The 21,067-nt window shown below is 48.3% G+C and overlaps 2 protein-coding genes across 2 annotated transcripts in view; one reads left to right on the top strand and one right to left on the bottom strand.

The window, feature by feature from the left end:
- LOC146839294 (uncharacterized) overlaps window positions 1-4,836 on the bottom strand; it is a 105,332-nt gene extending 100,496 nt beyond the window's left edge. Inside the window, exon 1 of the mRNA XM_085651319.1 lies at window positions 4,579-4,836. The gene's annotated coding sequence lies outside the window, so the exon portion shown is untranslated. The remainder of the gene's footprint in view (window positions 1-4,578) is intronic.
- Window positions 4,800-21,067, top strand: part of LOC146839295 (uncharacterized) — a 123,862-nt gene continuing 107,594 nt past the window's right edge. Inside the window, 1 exon segment of the mRNA XM_085650763.1 lies at window positions 4,800-5,114. The gene's annotated coding sequence lies outside the window, so the exon portion shown is untranslated.

Here is a 21,067-nt window from a genome sequence, read left to right on the forward strand (position 1 = left end):
ATGGGAAGTGGGGGGAGGGGTTTGAAAGTGTTGATAACACTGGCTCTGTATTAATGTATCGCCATGTGTGTATGGTTTTCATTCCCTGCTTGTGGATCAAGTTAGAAAAATCTATTGGAATACAACGCTGATCAAATACTGATTGGACCATGTGCAAGGAAGGACGATTATATTGGATCGATTCAAATTATACGCCCAGATCAGATCTAAGGGATTTCGTTTTATGTGACCTGAGCGTGTAATGTGTTGGTGTAAATTCAACAACATCATTAACTCAGCAAATCCATTATCTTTAGAGTCCGAGTTCAGGTCATCAATTCGAAAACTGAAAAGGGAAGTAGATCGACACCTTCAATCTGGGTAATTTGCAAAAGAGATGTGTGGATCCACGGGTGAGTAACTGCTGCTATCTCACCTTCTTTCTCCGAGCTCGTCCTTTTTTGGTTATCTTCAGGAATAGCTTCTGGAGATCTGGAGTAGATTCCTCTGACAACCAGGTTTCAGTTAAGAACAGGATACCCGGCTTAGGAGATTCTAATAATTTGAGTATTTCTACCTTATCTTTGCCTAGGGAGTGTGGGTTTAGTAAAGCCGCTTTTAACGACTCCTCAATCTGAGGATGTAGAAGAGTCTTATTGTTTGTTGGTCACAGTGAGGGCTGTTGAGTACCAGATTACTCTATGTGTGTGGCTGGCATACATGCCATTTGCTTCTAAAGTCGAAGTAAGCATGGGGGAGATACTAAAATCTGTGTACATGAAAGACAAGAGATCTTATGCTGAATATGAGAAATATTGAGGATAGTACCGGACTCCTGGTCCCAGCGGATGCGGCCAGGCGTGCCTGGGAGCAGACAGGCTCGTCTTTGGCAAAATGCTTGCAACACACACACAAAATGTTCGCAACACATACACGCACAAAAACACATCACTCTTTCAAAACTTCATACAATTGAATAGTCACAGAAGTGATACCAACTCCAAATTCTTGCAGTCTCTTCAGCAGAGCTGTGACATCCTAGAGTCTCTGAGGCAACACCCAATGTGGAATGCTGTTGAGGGAGTTGGAAGGTGTCAGTAACTAAGGAGGAAGCAGATCTGTGGGTGGAGCATTCTGTAAGGAAATCAACTCCTCCTTTCTATCACCACCATGGACACGCGATACTTCATATATTAGCAACATGCGGAAATATGGAAAAATGTACAAGGCTTCAATATCGCATTGTGAGAGTACTGAGGATCTGTGAATTTTATGTTAAAAAAGCCACTGAAGCGGGTGATAACACGGAGAAAGTTTGTCCCTTCTTAAAACACTCCACACATTGCATGTGCGCTGCACTTCACAGCACAAACACAACCTGTGGAGTGTAGAAGGATTACTCTATGTATAGGATGTTGGACTGGAAGGGTGTGTCTAGTACAAATCCATTGCTAGACAGCACACACACCTATGCCCTACGGTGTAAAGGTTTTGCGTGGCACTAGGTAGACTGTGTACTTGTGCCGGGGTAGTGAGCAGCAGCGGGCTATATTTCATGGATCTGGCTCACTGCAGCTATCTTCCCCTCGCACATCACAGCACTGCATCTAACTGCTAAACTGCGTTTCACTAAAAAATAATAAATCTGCTCTTTACTGTGCATGCGTGGTCTGCCCAGCCTCAGCCCTCACATTCATTTGTACATGCGTGGTCTGCCCAGCCTCAGCCCTCACATTCATTTGTACATGCTTGGTCTGCCCAGCCTCAACCCTCACATTCTCTTGTGCATGCTTGGTCTGCCCCTCCTTAACCCTCACATTCTCTTGTGCATGCTTGGTCTGCCCATCCTGAACCCTCACATTCTACTGTGCATACTCTGTGTGGCCAGCCTCAACCCTCACATTCTACTGTGCATACTCGGTGTGGCCAGCCTCAACCCTCACATTCTCTTGTGCATGAATGGTCTGCCCAGCCTCAACCCTCACATTCTCTTGTGCATGCGTGGTCTGTACCAGCCTCGACCCTCACATTCTCTTGTGCATGCTTGGTCTGCCTATCCTCAACCCTCACATTCTCTTGTGCATGCGTGGTCCATCCAGCCTCAACCCTCATTCTCTTGTGCATGCTTGGTCTGCCTATCCTCAACCCTCGTATTCTCTTGTGCATGCTTGGTCTGCCTATCCTCAACCCTCACATTCTCCTGTGCATGCTTGGTCTACCCAGTCTTAACCCTCACATTCTCCTGTGCATGCTTGGTCTGCCCAGTCTTAACCCTCACATTCTCCTGTGCATGCTTGGTCTGCCCAGCCTCAACTCTCACATTCTCAAGCAGCTGGTGGCAATTAAACTGAAAATAATATTTCTGTATCATCACTCTCTACTCGCTTCACCTCCCCTTCCCTCTTAGCCTATCTCTATCCTCTCTAAATCTCTGATCTCTTTAGCTCAGCCTTCTCTACCTCACCTCTCATCCAATATACCTCACTTGGCTTCTTCTTTCTCTACCTCTGTCTCATGTCATTGCCTCTCTCTCTCTCTTTAGTCTCTGTACTTATATCTATATGTAATCACTCTCAATATCCCGCTCGCTTACTCAACTCTCTCTACCTCATCCCCATCTCTGTACCGCACTTATTTTGACTGATTTACCCGAGCAGCATGGCTACCAGGGCCTGGATACCCAAGTGGGTAATTAGCTGGACTTTATAAATTTGCTTTGATAAAACACTCAAAATACTGTAGAGAACAAAGTTTGGATATCAAAGCGTTCAATGTATAGAACTGTGGGTAAAAGCGCTTAGGAATGTATTAAAAAAGATGAAACTAATATTTTTCTGTATAACTACGCTTTTGTTTCCTTCTAGCACAACTGTTAATCCATTAGAGTGATAATCTCCCCCAAATAAAAAAACAAGGGTGTATTTGTGAATATGAGTAAGAACCCCAAATGGACCCATTCCCAATATAAAGGAGTTTAAAACCACACACTGAGACCAGATTGAATCTTTGATGTTCTATAATAGGCCACAAAGTGACCCCATTGCACAGTACACCTCAAGTCCTAACTTTTAGCAAGGATACATAGCATTCTGGGACATGTAGTTTGGGTTTAAGCACTGTTAGTATGGGTGCAAAAATATCATAATGCAATGTGCTGTTAATGAGCTATGGCTAACTGAAGGGAGTCATATAAAACAGTGGGCCATGTACACTCACAATTATTAAACATCACACAACCAAGTGAGTTGGCACAAAACAACAAGAGTCCTCCACTCACAAAAGGGCACTGTCTGCCACTACCTTGGGCTCTGAGTAAGGACAGTAATTAATTTAATCAAGACCAAAATGGTGCAGATTGCCCATTTCATTTCCGCCCCAAACAAAGCGGATGCAGAGGGTGCGCGTGCGCAAGGTTGAAGAGTGAATGATCCTGCATGAGAGAGCAGATGAAACGGTGATGATTTACTGAGAATATTTCATTTAGCAGAACCAGAAAGTGCAGCGAAACCTAGTAAAATCTGGACCATTATTAACGAGGGGGATGGTGTAAACACTAAGCAGTGCTGGGCAGCCCGGGGCCCAGATCCTTGGAGCCACGTCCACGGTGCTGAGCAAAGCCTAAAAACTGAAGCATAGTGTGGGGTTGGGGGTCCATCCAACCAGGACTGCAGGATAGTTGACCCATGGCATTAGACATCTGTGGACAGTGGCAAGACTCAGTCTCCCACCCACAAGTCCTCTATGATCCTGCATCTTGCTGACCCCTAGCACATCGGCAAGAGAGAAGTTTTAAAAGACTAACTGCTGTGTGTGGACTGGAGCACCCAGGGGAACCGAAAGAGAAGCAGCCGGGGGAACCGAAAGAGAAGCAGCCAGGGGAACCGAAAGAGAAGCACCCGGGGGAACCGAAAGAGAAGCACACAGGGGAACCGAAAGAGAAGCACCCGGGGGAACCGAAAGAGAAGCAGCCAGGGGAACCGAAAGAGAAGCACCCGGGGGAACCGAAAGAGAAGCACCCGGGGGAACCGAAAGAGAAGCACCCGGGGGAACCGAAAGAGAAGCATGCCAGCTCCCAACCTTATAATGGTATCGCAGGCCTTCCGCTGACAGAGGTGGGGGAACCTCCTGGGACCATGATGGATTCTCCAAGCCACATCCTGGAGCAGCGGAGATAGACGCGGGTGGAGCTGATGAGCTATGTCCAGAGCAGACAAGACTGCGAAGGCGGGAGGGAAGTGCCTGGAGTAATGAGCTGGCTAGCCCTCGCCTGGTGTGGTAAAACTGTAGAGTGCTGGTCGACCCGACTGGTCACAGGGTTGGTCTGGAAAAGACCTGTGATACTCCCCGATGCATGTTCTGCCCCCACCAGTGAGCCTTGGGTGAGACACCCCTAAATCAACGGAGGGAGGGGCAGCAGGAGGGGGACAGAGAGCCTTTCACCCCCAAGATACTCCAAGGGCCGATAGCCCCTCAGCAAATACCCCTTCAGAGAGGGATACTATGAGAGCTGGCACTACATGAACTGCGTTCACACTTCATAGATTTCACGATGAGTGGGAGAGGCTCAGGGCATCACACTACATCTAACGCCTAACTTACCCCGCTGAAATGGAAGGTAACTGCAGACAAGGCTCCTCCTTCCACTGGACAGACAGACGCTCAGGGCTCCTCCTTCCACTGGACAGACAGACCCTCAGGGCTCCTCCTTCCACTGGACAGACAGACCCTCAGGGGCTCCTCCCTCCACTGGACAGACAGACCCTCAGGGGCTCCTCCCTCCACTGCACGAGGCGGGACACGCGACCCACTGCTGATGCTGACGCTGCTCCCGGTGACCCGGACACTATTCTACCTTTAGGCACAGAGGAGCTCATTAACATCCGGGATAACTGGAGACTCAGCCCCCGGTGACCCGGAAGCAGACCTTTGTTATCCTAAGGGGATGCTGCCTTTAGCCTACGCTGCTGCTGACTGCCACTATTGACCCGAAAGCTGAAATGTGTGGGGTTGTCGTGTTAGAAATCAAGGATGCTTTAAATAACCTCGCATGGACCTGCCGCTGCCTCCGGTCACCCGGAAGTGAATCTGCGCAGGAGTGAACTACACGAGGGAAGTAGTGGTAGTTTCGAGGGGAGGTGAGTCCAGGGGGGAAGAGGGGAGGTGATGGGGGATGAGAGTCCGGAGGGGAGGGCAGTCCAGGGGGGAGAGGAGAGTCTAGGGAGGGAGAGGTGAGTCCAAGGGCAGGGGAAGAGAGAGGGAAGGTGAGTCCATGGAGGAGTGGGGGTGAGTCCAGGGGGAGGGGGGCAAAAGGGGCTGAGTACAGGGAGGTGGAGGGGAGGTGAGTCCAGGGGGAAGAGGGGAGGTGAGTCCAGGGGGAAGAGGAGAGGTGAGTCCAGGGGGGAAGAGGGGCGGTGATTGGGGGAGGAGAGTCTGGAGGGGAGGGCAGTCCAGGTGGGGAGAGGAGAGTCCAGGGAGGGAGAGGTGAGTCCAAGGGCAGGGAGGAGAAAGGGAAGGTGAGTCCAGGGAGGAGAGGGAAGATGAGTCCATGGAGGAGAGGGGCTGAGTCCAGGGGGAAAGGGGCAAAAGGGGGTGAGTCCAGGGGGGAGGAGGGGAAGAGTGGGTTAGTCCGGGGGGCGGGAGGGGGGGGGGTGAGTCCAGTGGTGTAGAGGGGGGGAGGGTCAAGGGGGAGAGGGGAGGAGAGTCTAAGGGGAGAGAGGGGAGGAGAGTCCAGGGGGGTAGGAGAGTCCAGAGGGGAGGAGAGTTGAGGAGGGGAGGGGAGTCCAGGTGGGTGGGGGATAGGGCAGGTGAGTACAAGGGGGCGGGAGAGTCCAGGGGGAGATGGGGAGGGGAGATGGGGAGGTGAATCCAGAGGGAGGCGGAGGAGGGAAGGGGGAGTCCAAGGGGGGGGGGGTGAGTCCAAGGGGAAGAGGAGGTGAGTCCAGGGGGGAGGAGAGTCCTGGGGAGAGATAAGGGGTGACTCCAAGGAAGGGAGCGGGGCAGGACAGGAGAGTCCAGGGGGGAACAAGGGAGGTGAGGTGAGTCCATGGGGGAGAGGGGAGGTGAGTCCATGGGGGAGAGGGGAGGTGAGTCCATGGGGGAGAGGGGAGGTGAGTCCAGGGGGGAGAGGGGAGGTGAGTCCAGGGGGGAAAGGGGAGGTGAGTCGAGTCGAGAGGGGAGGTGAGTCGAGAGGGAAGGTGAGTCCAGGGGGGAGGAGTGTGGGTGAGTCCAGGGGGGAGGAGTGTGGGTGAGTCCAGGGGGGAGGAGTGTGGGTGAGTCCAGGGGAGAGGAGTGTGGGTGAGTCCAGGGGAGAGGAGTGTGGGTGAGTCCAGGGGAGAGGAGTGTGGGTGAGTCCAGGGGAGAGGAGAGTCTATGGGGGAGAGGGAGGTGAGTCCAGGTGAGAGGAGGTGAGTGCAGGGGGGAGGAGAGTCCTGGGGGAGATGAGAGGTGAGTCCAGGGGGTGAGAGGGGGAGGTGAGTCTAGGGGGGAGGAAGGGAAGAGAGACCAGGGGAAGAGGGGAGGCGAGTCAAAGGAAGGGAGGTGGGTCAGGGGGGAGAGGGGAGGTGAGTCCATGAGGGAGAGGGGAGATGAGTCCAGGTGTGGAAATGAGCCTTTTTAGGGGCTCACCGGTGCAGGGGTTCACCCTTATCTGTCCACAGGTCCTTAGACTAACAAAATAGAGATTGGTACGGAATCTGGAATATCAAATAACAAGTTTATTAATCACTCATGAGTGGGACTACATCAATACAACACCCTCGGGCACTGTAGGAGGTAGTCCATGGAATACAGAAACCACGGGTCTTATATACTGGGTTTGTTGCTGAGTAAGCATGGAGACGCAAATAGAAGGTACAGGCATGCACATGAATAGCTATCGACTAACATGGTCAGACAAATATCACTTAGTCCGCAAAGTGGGAGGGGAGACAGGACTGCTTACATCAGTTGAAATAGCCTGACAGTTACATTCTAAAACAGGTGCATTTTAGCAGCTACAGGCCTTTCTGAGCTTACACAGTGCTATGGCTCAGTACTGAAGGCGTTAACTACAGTGGATGACTCAAGTAGAATAGAAAGGCAAGCAACAGTGAAGACGGAAAAATCACATGGCTAACAAAATGGATGCCACAACAAAAATGGCTTCAGCTTATGCTAACGGCAATTATCTGCGATTTCCACAGACGGACCTTTTAGCATTAGCTGAAGACATTCGCTATGCAATAGAAGAAACATGAACGTTTTCATCTATATCTATTAACATCAGTTTTCTTATTTCTTGGTCAGTTACTAGTTGGGCATTTACATTCTTGGCATTTTGTTTGGCTGTTATACATGAGGTACAGGTAGAAGCACAAAGGGAACAGAGCATCGGGCCATTATGAACACACAGATAGCAGGAGAAAATAATGGCTATTATCACAAACAGAACTGTCAATATTTTCCAACCCCAAGCAGAAAGCAAATCCCAAAACCACCCAGTCCAATTCCAAGTTCCATTGCTCTGATGTATTTCAGTGGCTATCTCATTCAGTTTGGAAATAGCCAACAGCACATGTCTGATGCAATGTCTAAATAAAAACATTATCTTGATAGATCTTCCAGTGTTCTTCTTTATGAGGGCTAGAGTACCAACGATATGTTCAGGGGGAGGACGGAGTAGTACTTATCAAAGTGTGCACAAGATATTTTCCTTGCAGAAAAAACAATATTCCAAATGCGAATATTAAAGCAAGTACAATAATTGTCACAAAAACAGTCTTTGTTTTGGGGGACCAGGAGGCCCAAACGGGGCAATGGGAATTAGGACGAGAAACCCCAATGGGCTGCTCCTCCTCAAAAATGGGACGACCAAAGGTGTATATTGCTAACAAAAAAAGTACTTGGGGGAATTGAAGCCACTATACAGCCAGCCAGCGGGGAGTCTTCTCCCTGTGTCCGTATGAGCCTCACAGAAAGGCTCTTATCATTCATCAAGTGTTCAATTCTCCCACGGTGGAGCTGCACAACTTGCAACCTAGAAAACAATCACGGCCCCACCTAAGGAAAAAGTCTTTCTTTCAGGATAGGGCAATCACCCTCCGGGGCAAATACCCTCAACGATCCTGTCTAGTGTCTCCGGCAGTGCACCAGTATTCTTCACTCTAATCTAAGAGGCACCAGAGGCACAGCACCTGTACCCTAAACTCTAGTCCTTCCCTAACTCCTGTGTTGCCCTGCTGGCGCACTGCTCTTTCGTCGGGGCCACAGATTGTACCTAGTGTGCCCAGGCACCTCCTTATCAACAAAGGTGCAGACTTGCATTCACTTGGGGACCGGGACTCAGAGGCCTGATGCACAGAAACTGGAGTATCTGAAGCAACCCTTGTTTCAGAGGGCGTCCCCTCAGGCAAAACCACCTTGCTCTTTTTATCGGTCTGTGCCTCTCTTAGCTAGACACCAAAAAACAGGAACAGAGTGAAGAATCAGCTCTCTGTCCTGATTTGTGACCCCGTCTTTCACCCAAGAATTATCCGAGAGTGGTAGGGGTACACGTTTCTTCCGGCCTTCCACCTTCACCGCTGTTATAGTGGCCTGCAACACCTGGGCTGGGTCCCTTCACCTCGGCTCCAAATTAGACTTGCACTTAGTCCCCTGGTTGGATCTGATCACCTGGCCCCTCTGGCAATGGTTGTAGGGCAGCAGATATCTGTTAATGAACAGAACAGAAATCTTTAGACAAAACATACAAATAATCAAAAGAGGATATTCAATTTCAGAAATACCCCTATATTATTCTTCTGAAGAACCGTAAAAAAAAAAAAGGAATTTCAAAACAACTATTCTTTTAACAAACTTTTAAGTCATAGAAATCACGATACAGCTTCTACTTTGTGAACCTTCACTATGGTGCAAAACTGCAGATACCTCTAAAATTACAACCATGTTTTGCTCTTATGACCATGCTCTCATATTATAGGTGTAGCGGGAAACTCTAAAACTGTGAATGTAACAGAGATCCATATTACATGAATAACTGACAAATTAAACATAACCTAATAGGTACATGAATTTTCCAGTAGACCTTGTTTGTGGCAGACAAGAAAACAAGCAAAGAACATTTTGTTCTTAAGAATGTGTGCTAAGGGCATATAGGCATCTTTCCTAGCATTGTGAACCATATGCATCATACTTTTCACAATCTGGGCCTTGTAATATCATATTCAGGGGAGAAACCTATTCACCAGCTCTAGCAAGGGCTGTCAGCTCAATTACATAGACTAACTGATGAGGGACTCGTGTTGCCTCTGCGACTTATGTAGTGCTGTAATAACATAAACAATAATGGTGTTGCCACCTGGGAATTTGGAACAAAAACCACCAACATATAGTTCCCCTTAAAGGTCAAATAAGGGAACATCAGTTTATTCTACCCATCCTTTCATCCTTATCCAATTCCAATTTCATCAGTTTACAGAAGGAGGAGTAGTACATGGCATATTTATTTATTCATTTTGTTAATTCTAACAATTTGTTCAAACAGTATTACTTAAAAGCCAATTAGACGTGTACTGGTGAGGTGCTTTGTCTCTATTTATTCAAGAACATATTCACAGCATCCTGTGAAATAAATGACTAAAGCAAGCCCAACTGATTGTCTCATGGCCGTTCCTAGACAGCTTAGACAGGCTCAAAAGAGAGAGAGAAAGAGAGAGAACACACAACAACAAGCTGCCCTGCGTACTTTCCATGCAGAATAGCTCACAATACTACACATAATAGGCACATAAACCAAAAAAAAGGACACAATAATACATATACCAAGCACAAAAACAAACAAAAAACAGTGCGTTTCTTAATATTACTTACCCTTAATTTGCCCATGAGCTAGTCTCCTACCCCCTTCAACAGTAGGTCACCTAAGTAGGTGACCTCTTGTCGACAATACTTACCTCTTTTGGCAGCTGGGTACGGACAGACTTGTAAGAGGTAAACAACTAGGGGAAACCACACTAGGGAGGCCATGTCCAATACTATTGGACTGTACCACTTTGTAAATTTTGCTGTACAAGCACATTGAGCTAACTAGAAAACATTAATCCAATGACCAACCTCTAATTCCTTCAGCTATTGTGTTGTTTGACATGATGGCGCATTAATGCAAACTTTATTTTATTGCCTCCTCATCTGGCCCTGGCACAGCAACCTTTAATTGAAAATCATTATTCTGTATGCATGGCAGAGCTGCTCTCTGTGTCAGGAGCTGCAGATGGCCCACAGACACTGCTGCCCCTCCTTCTCTCTTATGGCTTCATAGAACCTACTTGGTCTTTTGCCAAAAATAGTAAGCAGCGGCTCCTCTCTCTCTCTATGCTCTGGCCCCTTCTTTCGGAATGTTTTCCAAGGTCAAAGTGCCAGAGCAAGCCTGCCAGAAATAAACCCTCCTTCGTCCGCTCGGTCTCTCCCAATCTCTATCCATAGAACCACTTGTCGGGGACTTCTTGTCAGAACCCACAAGAGGTTTCCTCCCACTAACTCTGTTCTGGCTTCCATCTCCTGTTCGCAAGATTACCAAAAGTATTCTAACCCATTGAGTTGGGGTGCATGCTGCATCGGTGGAATTCCAAGATGGCCGCCAACATGCACATACTGCTACAGCACTCTGCTGTTAGCAGTCTAGTCTTTTAGGATTCAGGGTAGCTGGTGAAGTGCGTTCCAAAAGTAAAACAGTCAAATTGCCTAGCTAAAAAATCCCTTCTCAAGTTAAATAAGACAAAGCAATGAATGTTTCAGAAAAGATTTATTAATTTCCAGTCAGCATAGGTTGCGAGTTTCAAAAGGCATTTCATGTGTCCTGAGTAGAGTCTGACGTGGGCGCTTTCATTCGTGCGCTGTGTCAGAGAAAGAAAATCATTTGAAAACTCCTTTCTGAGGAGACTGTGTTTCGGGTACTTTAGCCGCGAGCGCTTTCATTCCAGCGCTGCGACTTAAAGTAGGCTGCCGAACTTCCTTCGTTCTGTAGAGTTTCAGGCATTTTTAAGATTCTAATCGCAAGCGTGTTATCTCACGCGTTGCGAGGTTGAGGAAACGTTTGGGGGCATAAGTCGGATCTCTGAGTTCGACGTGGACGCATGAAGCTAAGCGTCGCATCTGTTGCCGAGATTTCCAAACCTTGTTTCAGGCACGGGTAGCAAGGCTAAAAGCCTAAGTAACTTCTTCCCTGGAATCAGGAGGTTCGTGTGGTGGAAAGTTTAGAAGGGCTTAGCGATTCTTCTGTGGAGACTCCTCGCATCTTTTCAGGAGAAGGCTTTCTCTTGGTAGATGCAAAGCCTTTTGAAAGCGTGTGTATCGAGCTTCACCTAGCAAATTAGCGCTTCACTAGCGGAGCAAAATCGAAGTTGCATTAAACTAAATAGAAAGCAAATTTCTAGAACATAAACGGTTTTCATGCGTTCTAGAATATATAATAAAAAGAAACCATGGTAGTGTAACATCTTTCAACCCTAAACAAGGGAAAATCAGGAGGGAGATTTCCTCGTCAGTTTTTACCATACATTATAAAATACTCTCCCGATTTTATTTGGAAAGAAGAATATTCAAGCAATATTTCAATACAAACTGAACCCAAGTACAACATCTCACTCACACCCTGGCACAGTAAGTTATAGGGAGACTGGGAAGACATATCCTCAGTTAAGATTAAATGTATTATCATTCTAATGATGTATTCTTTCTTGTGTAAGGGATAAAGAACAGTCCTGAGCAGCACGCCCCTTAGCAGAAAGAGCGTTGAGTGAAGACTTCTCTTCCAAATAAAAGGTATTAAAGAGTAAGAAGAGTAGCGAGCTTCCAAAGACATTCTGGTAGGATTAGGAATTAATGTAGAGTAAAGAGTAAGACTTGTAATTAGTGTTAAGTGAGTTCTAATCTCGATGTACTTATTATCAGACCTGTAAGAAGAAAGAAGAAGCTGCAGGCAGATATTGGAGCTGTCTCTTCTCTGTCCCAACCCCTTTCCCCCCCCTGGAACTTACCTGGAACGGACTTAAGAACCTTACAGGAAGTGTTCTGAGGAGGGCATTGGGACCTATCGTCGTTCTGCTCCCGTGCAATTAAATGTTTACAAGTTAGTCCCCTGACAGAGTGAAGTGCCCACGTTGGTACAAGCACCTGAGCAGAATGGCGGAAGGCTTTGATTTGAAAAATTTAGGCGAGATTCTGGGGAGTATACAGAGGGATTTGGAGGCAGTTAGAGAAGAAAAAAAATGTTTGAGACAAATACTAATTACCTTTAAAACCGGAACACCAACCTTTGGGTCTAATCAACCAACTGAGTCCTTTGGAACTCAGAGTCAAAACTCTAGTACTTCATCCTTCACCCCAACACAAGTAATTCATTCACTATCCCCTGTAATACCCTTAGCCCCTCCAGAGCGATTCAATGGAGACCCCCATAAGGCACAAATCTTTTTAACACAATGCTCCTTACACTTTATGTGCCGCCCAACGATTTTTCCCGATGCACAATCACGGGTGGCATTCATCCTGTCATATTTGAGTGGCGACGCTGCCTCTTGGTCAATGCCGTTGGTAACCAAGGATGATCCGATCCTATACAATCTAGATAACTTCAAGAAAGAATTCCTTCGAATTTTTGACAGAAGAACTGCGTCTCAAGCCTCCGATAATGAATTATTGGAATTAAAACAGGGAAACGCAGACCTTGTAGCTTATCTGGCCCAATTTAACAAGTTGGTAGTCTAAACCAATTGGCCTGAGGACAAGAGAGCGGCGGTGTTTTACAGAGGGTTGCGAGAGGAGCTAAAAGACGCACTCTCTCAAATTCCAAATCGCCCCACAGACATCTCGGCCTTAGTGGATCTTACCTTAGAGATTGACTATCGGCAGAGTGAACGGAAAGGTGAATGGAGGAAGGAGTTTAGACCAAGTGTTCCCCGTTTTGACCGTGTCAAGACTGAATCCACGCGAACAGTTGAGACTTCTTCTGGAGTAGAACCTATGCAGATTGGGGTGGTTAGAGGTCCCCTCTCTAAGGAAGAAAAAGAGAAACGTCGGCTGAACAAATTGTGTCTTTACTGCGGAGGCAGTGGTCATTTTGTCAAAAACTGTCTAAAGAGACCTAAGTTGCCAGCTAAGGAGAAGGGAAACTAGAGGCACCACAGGTTAGCGGAGTTGAACCTGTGGATGCGAATGCGAAAATGACTCCAATAAATCATCAATTGGCGAATACGCTTCAAGTCTCCTCTCCCCATTTAGTTATGACCGTGACTTTAAGGTTCAGAAGTAAAATATTGTCAGGTATATCAGTGATGGTGGATTCAGGGGCAACTGGTAATTTCTGTGACCACAAGTTTGCTAATTTGATTGGTCTGCAAGCCATCCAGAAGGAAAAGTGTGGGAGAGTTAGAGCTGTGGATGGGACAGACCTCACTTCTGGGCCAATAACCAGTCATACGGAATTGGTGCACATGACCACTGTTGAAGGACACCATGAGTCTCTGCATTTTAACTTAATTGATGCTCCTCAATTTCAATTGATCTTAGGGTTACCATGGCTTACGGAACATAATCCTTTAATTGATTGGGGAGCCCGAACTATTCATTTGAATTCGGACTATTGCACTAGACACTGTTTCGATGGTTCCACGCAGTTATCTATATCCGGTCCAGTCACTCCATTGTGTGATAGTGGAGTTTCAGTGTGTGTGATTCACACTACCGCGATACCAGAAGACTACAAGGACTTTGCAGATGTTTTTGATGTAGTTAAGGCTGAAACCTTGCCCCCCCACAGGCCCTATGACTGCAAAATCGATTTAGAACCAGGGGCCAATCTACCCTGCAGCAGAATTTACGCCTTGACCAAGAAGGAGAATGTCCATTTGAAAGAATACCTAACAAAACATTTGGAAAATGGATTTATTCGACCGTCTCAGTCCCCCGTCTCTTCCCCACTTTTTTTCGTACCGAAGAAACATGGCGATCTCAGGACTTGTATCGACTTTAGGGCAATTAATAGAATAACTGTTAAGAATCGCTATCCATTGCCCCTTATTTCGGTACTAATTGATCAGGTTAAGGAAGCCAAAATTTACACTCGTCTTGATTTACGAGGAGCGTACCATTTGATTAGACTTCGGGAAGGCGACGAGTGGAAGACCGCGTTCAGGACCAAATTTGGCCTTTATGAATATTTGGTGATGCCTTATGGTCTCTGTAACGCTCCAGCGGCTTTCCAATATTTCATTAACGATGTCTTAAGTGATTTTATTGACCGCTGTGCTATTGTTTACATTGATGACATCTTGATTTATTCTAACACAGTAGAAGAACATCGAAGCCAAGTCAGAGCGGTCTTACAACGATTACGGGAGAACTCCTTATATGTCAAATTAGAGAAGTGTCTCTTCAATACAGATACAGTGGAATTGCTGGGTTTTGTCCTATCCCCTGTTGGAGTTCGAATGGATGAGCACAAAGTGAAAGCAATCACGGACTGGAAATCCCCTACCTGCATTAAGGAAGTCCAAAGCTTTATTGGCTTCTCTAATTTTTACAGACGTTTTATTCATGGATTTTCACATAAGATTCTTCCCTTGACCCGTCTTCTGAAGAAAGGAGTCCCATTCCACTGGTCCGACGAAGCTGAAGCAGCCTTTCAGTTGATGAAGACTAGTTTCACCACAGCACCTGTTTTGCTGCATGCAGATCCCTCCGAACCCTTCTATCTTGAGACAGACGCATCTGACCTCGCCATCGGCGGAATACTTTCTCAGCGGCACAAGGACACGGGACAACTGCACCCGGTGGCCTATCGGTCCCGTAAACTTAATCCTGCGGAATGCAACTATACCATCACGGAAAAAGAACTCCTTGCGATTAAAGATGCATTCAAGGACTGGAGACATTATCTCATGGGGGCGACACACACCGTGACGGTGTTCACAGACCATCGTAACTTAAAATTTCTGAGGTCTGCTCGAACGCTCACACCACGTCAACTTCGCTGGTCCCTCTATTTTGCTGATTTTGATTTTGTCATCACTTTTCGCCCCGGATCAAAGAATGGCAAAGCTGACATCCTCTCTGAACTTGACATAGACAATCAATCGGTGATTGTGGAAAATCATCAAATTATTCCGGATGGAAAATTCATTGGCACAATTTCTTTAGCACCCTTTGAACAGCTTGTTCGACGATCCTTGACTGACCTTGAATTGGAGCACTGGGCGGCAGCAGACTCACAACGCTCTATTCGCAATGGCCTCCCTTATGTGGGTACTACCTTGTATTTACCCACTAAAGAACTCCAACTTCAGGCTTTGCGAGAATGTCATGACTACCCGTTGGCTGGACACAAGGGTATCTTAAAGACTGAAGACTTACTCAAACGATGTTTTTGGTGGCCACACATGTGTCGTGACATTCGCCAAAATGTGCTTAGTTGTGACAATTGTGCACGGGGAAAATCTGACAGGCAGCCTCCCAAAGGTCTCTTACAACCTCTGCCAACTCCCCCATATCCTTGGCACACAGTCTCCTTAGACCTAATTGTTGATCTGCCCTCCTCCCAAGGTTATGATACCATTCTTGTGGTTGTTGACACCTTTAGCAAAATGGCCCATTATAGACCTTTCAAAGGTACTCCGTCTGTCAGGCGCTGATCCAAGGCACCTACCGAAGATACAGCCGGACCACAACTCCCAGAAAACTCGGCGGTAAGAAGGTGTGGCCACAGCTGATAAGTACGGGCGACGAGAACCAATCGGAGCGCGTAATACTGCCTAATTGGATTTGGTTTGGTGGAGACCGAACGAAGGAAGCGAGGAATCGCCGGAGCTCGCAAACGCGAGATTGATGTACATGCGTGCCCCGCTGTACTCAGGATCCGTCGGGGGGGTACGTGTGGCCAGAGGTAATCTGTTTCCAGAGCCGAGGACTTAGTTCCCAGGACGCTGACGTAAGCGTTGCCGCGTTTTCATGTAACCGGAATTGACGGAGAAAGAGGAGCTCTCCTTTCTCGCGGGACGCTGAGCAAAGCGTTTCCGCGTTTTCCAAGCCCCGGACCGAAGAGGAAGTAAGAGCGGTGGGATCACCGGACCCGCAGCCTGTACAACGTTCAGGTAGCTTCACCAGGAAAGGAGGGGCTGCATTTTGCGGGACAATAGTTGGTGGCAGAAAGATACCACGAGTGTCGGGTACTGGGGAGAGCGTGACTGTAACTTGACTCCCCGCTCACACTGCGCTAGGGTATCAGTGAATGACATACTCTCTGGGACCTTTCGAGTAGAGTAGGTCCAGGACTATGTGGTGAGAGAACGCTTTGCATTACTCCTTTACTTTGAAGGGAGCAGACAGGGGCTTTCCTATAGCGCTATCTCCTACCTGGAGTGTCATACTTTGAAGGGGAGTGACCCCTTGTTGAAACACATTGCTTAGGAAGGCAAGGCTATTGTTGCATGGGTATGTCTGAGGAGACACATTGGTGAGGCATACGTAGTGAGACCTAATGAGAGTAGGTTGCCTTGTGTTTATTGTAATGTGTGTTATGATTTCGTTATGTTCCAGGTATCCCAATCCCTGCTGTTCCCATCCTGAATCCCTCGCCTGATTGCCCTGGTACTCTGTGTTTCTATATTTAGAGCCGGGGACGTCGGGAGGTGGAACCCTTGTGCTTCACTCGACTCAACGGAACCACAGAACAACGTGACAGAATTACGCGCCCAAGAAATATTTCCGTGGGGTCGAGTCAAGCACAAGCATGGCCTCTCTGGATGACGTGTTACAAGCCCTCCTGTTGGTACAACAGGAATTGGCTGCCTCAAAGATAGAAACAGCCGCCCTAAAAGATAGGGTAGAACGACAGGGGCGCAACCCATTTGACGCCACGCAGTCGTTATCACCTATACAAGTGAACGTTTCACCACCCATACCCCTGGCAAGCCCGGAGAGGTTCTCGGGTGACCCCCACAAAATCCAAACATTCCTAACACAAATAGCATTACATTTTTCATGCAAACCCGCATCTTTTCCGACTAATCATTTGCGAGTGGCATTTGCGATATCATATATGACGGGGGACGCTGCCAATTGGGCAGTCCCCTTGGTCAAATACGACGATCCCCTGCTATCAGATTGGAACGCCTTTAGAAGCGAGTTTGAGCGGGTGTTTGATAGGAGGGCCACCACTTTCCCAGCGGACCGAGAATTATTGGAACTCAGACAGGGCAAACATGATTTAGTGACGTATCTGACCCAGTTCAACCGTCTCATAGCAGAAACGGCGTGGCCAGAGGAAAAGCGTATGTCCCTCTATTACCAGGGTTTACGTGACGATATGAAGGACGTACTGGCGCAAATTGATCCGCAGCCTACTACATATACAGACTTGATGAACCTTACGCTACGGTTAGACCATAGATTGACTGAGCGGAAGGGAGAGAGGGTTTATGCTCACGTCGAGAAATCTGAGAGAGGAGCCAGAACCGCAGGGGCCTCCCCGGAATCTCAGGCAGAACCTATGGAGGTGGGTGCGATCAGGGCCCCGTTGTCAAGGGCCGAGAGAGAAAATCGCCGACTAGCAGGTCTCTGCATGTATTGCGGCAAGAAAGGCCATTATGTTCGAGAATGTCCCGTCAAACCCAAGAAAGGGGGGTACGCCGGTGCGAAGAAAGTGGCCGTAGCCACGATACAGGCGTCACCCTCTGATGAGCGGGCCTCAGACACAAAGGATAAGACGCCCCCACCTCGGGTCTTGCAGTTGCCTTCTTTGGCAGTCGTAGAGTCGGTTGCCTCCGAATCACACGTTGTATTGACCATGCGTTTGACGGTGGGAACTAGAGAGCACAAGATAGGTGTGATGGTTGACTCCGGTGCCACCGGGAATTTTGTCGATAGTGGGCTAGTACAGAGGCTTGGGTTAAGGCGAATCCCGAGAACAAATCCCGAGATAGTCTGGGCGGTGGATGGGAAGCCTCTTAAATCAGGGCCCACCACCGAAGTTACTGAATCTCTAACCCTGACCAAACCAGGACCCCTGTGGGATCATGTAGAACAGGTAGCATTGAATATTATCCAGGCCCCGCAATATGAAGTGATCCTAGGCATGCCTTGGTTGACAATCCATAACCCCTCGATAAATTGGAAGCAGAAAACGGTGGAGTTTGACACAGTGTACTGTGGAGAGGCGTGTGTCAACGCTCATCGGACCCATCTTCTAGCCCTCACTCAGGGGTATCACCGCAGTACAGCAGCGGAGAAAGAGACGGTCCTCCCAGCCGCCTACGGCAAGTACAGGGAGGTGTTTAGCGAAAGCAAGACAGAAATCCTGCCACCGCACCGCTTTTATGACTGCCAAATAGACTTGATCCCAGGGGCTATCATGCCGTCTTGTCGAGTCTACGCCTTGTCAGAGCCGGAGACCGAACATCTACGACAATACTTAGAGCACTATGTTGAGATAGGGTTTATCAGGCCTTCCCGTTCTCCTGCAGCTTCGCCCCTTTTCTTTATTCAAGAAACCTTACGTAGAATTGAGAACGTGCATCGATTATAGAGTATTGAATAGAAATACCGTTCGTAACCGCTACCCTCTTCCACTCATCCCTGTCTTGCTGGACCAGGTGAAGGAGGCGACCATTTACTCTCGATTGGATTTGAGAGGGGCCTATCGCCTGGTCCGGATAAGGGAGGGGGATGAGTGGAAGACGACCTTTAAGACGCGGTATGGGCTATTTGAGTACAGGGTAATGCCTTTTGGGCTGTGCAACGCCCCGGCAGCGTTCCAATACTTCCTCGATGACGTCCTCAATGAGTACATTGATAAGACAGTTGTGGTGTATATCGATGATATACTGATATATTCTGCAGATCCCAGAGAACACATCACGCACGTCTCACAAGTTTTAGACAAACTGGGAGAGAACAATTTGTTTTGCAAGTTGAGCAAGTGCGAATTCCACGTAGAGAGGGTGGAATTCCTGGGGGTGGTCCTGAGTCCTTCAGGGTTGAGTATGGCTGAAAGAAAAGTGGCTGCAGTACAGGAGTGGCCCATACCAAAAACTGTAAGGGATGTACAGTGTTTTCTGGGCTTTTCTAATTATTATAGAAGGTTCATCTCTCACTTCTCCCAGCTAGTCTCGCCTCTCACTCGGTTGCTACGCAAGGGTCATCCATTTTCCTGGACTCCGGAGGTCATGCAGGCGTTCTGCGACTTGAAACAGGCCTTCACTACCGCACCCATCCTGCAACATCCCCAATCCGAAGTACCTTTCGTTGTAGAAGCAGACGCTTCTGACATTGCCGTGGGGGCCGTGTTATCACAGAGAGAGGCTCAGTCAGGACAGTTACATCCAGTAGCCTTCCTGTCCCGGAAACTAACAGCAGCCGAAGCAAACTACACGATCGCCGAAAAGGAGCTACTGGCCATTCGAAAGGCGTTCCAGGAATGGAGGCACTACCTGTGGGGGGCTAAACACACAGTAACAGTTTATACCGATCACAGAAATTTGCAGTATCTGAAAACAGCCCGGCATCTCACGCAACGGCAAATGCGCTGGATGCTGTTTTTTGCTGGCTTTGATTTCATCATTACGTATCGTCCAGGGTCGGAGAACCGAAAAGCGGATTCGCTATCGCGACAAGAGGGGGGACAGGAGCATCGCCTAGAAGTTATCAAGGCCCTCATTCCCCAGGAGAAGGTGATATGTGTGGTCCGGGCAGACACGTTTTTGAACTCCATAAGACGGCACCGTACACTGGTGCAATGGCTTCAATGGGAGGAACAGGAGGCGGACAGGCACATAAAAGGGGGTTTGCCCTTTTACCAAGATCGTCTGTTTGTGCCTTTGGAGGAGCTGAAACGCCAGGCTCTCATATGGTGCCATGAGTCGCTGATAGCAGGGCACCCCGGTCGTACAAAAACACTGCACCCTATGCAACAACACTTTTGGTGGAAACACATGGACAAGGACGTCCGTCGATGGATCCAGCAGTGCGATGTCTGCGCTCGGGCGAAAGGAGATCATTCGAAGGCTAAAGGCAAGTTGGTCCCAATGCCGACTCCCGCTGGACCCTGGCAAAACATAAGCATGGACTTTGTGGTGGGCCTACCACTAGACCAGGGATGCGATGCGATCATGGTGGTGGTGGACAGTCTCACCAAAATGGGTAATTTCGTCCCGTGCAAAAATCTACCCTCAGTCAGTCAGACAGCCCAGTTGTTGTTGTCTCATGTGGTGCGACTGCATGGATTTCCCGGAGTGATAGTATCGGACAGAGGCCCGCAGTTTGTTGCCCGATTTTGGAAAACTTGGTGTAAAGCCTTGCAAGTGGAAGTAGCCACATCCACCAGCTTCCACCCACAGACGGATGGCCAGACCGAACGTCTTAATCAAACGCTCAAGACGTACCTCCGTTGCTATGCGAAAGAAGCAAGTACGTCGTGGGTGTCACTTCTGTGGTTGGCCGAAATCTCCTACAACAACGCTTGGCACAGCTCCATCAAAGAATCCCCCTTTCGGGCTAACTACGGATATCATGCCAAGATGCTCCCTTTATCATTCCCCGCGGAAGCTCGCGATCAGCCTGCTCTTGCTGCTCAGCTGCAGGCTTTGGGAGACATACACAAATGGCTGACAACAAACCTGGAGTGGGCCAAGAGCTTGTACAAGACCTGGGCGGACCGCCATCGACAGGACGGACCCTTGTATCAACCGGGCGACCGAGTGTGGTTGTCCACGAAATATCTCCGTTTTAAGTTACGCAGCATCTTCCATCCTCGATTCATAGGTCCATATCCCGTGGTGAGACGCGTGGGAGCCGTGGCGTACAGGTTGACCTTACCGGCCTCTTTGCGCATCCATCCAGTGTTCCACTGCAGTCTACTGAAACCGGCGCTGGGGGCTCGGAAGGGTGGCCGCACCACCGGTGTTCAGGGATGGACATTTGGAATACGAAGTACGTAAAGTGTTGGATTCACGGATTCGGAGGGGTCGGCTGTTGTACCTCATAGCTTGGAAGAGGTACACTGCGGAGGAGGATTCCTGGGTTCCGTCTTCGGATGTGCATGCTCCGACGGCTGTACGTTTGT

This window comes from Triturus cristatus, chromosome 4_1 (assembly GCF_964204655.1).
Source record: "Triturus cristatus chromosome 4_1, aTriCri1.1, whole genome shotgun sequence".
NCBI classification, from domain to species: domain Eukaryota; kingdom Metazoa; phylum Chordata; class Amphibia; order Caudata; family Salamandridae; genus Triturus; species Triturus cristatus.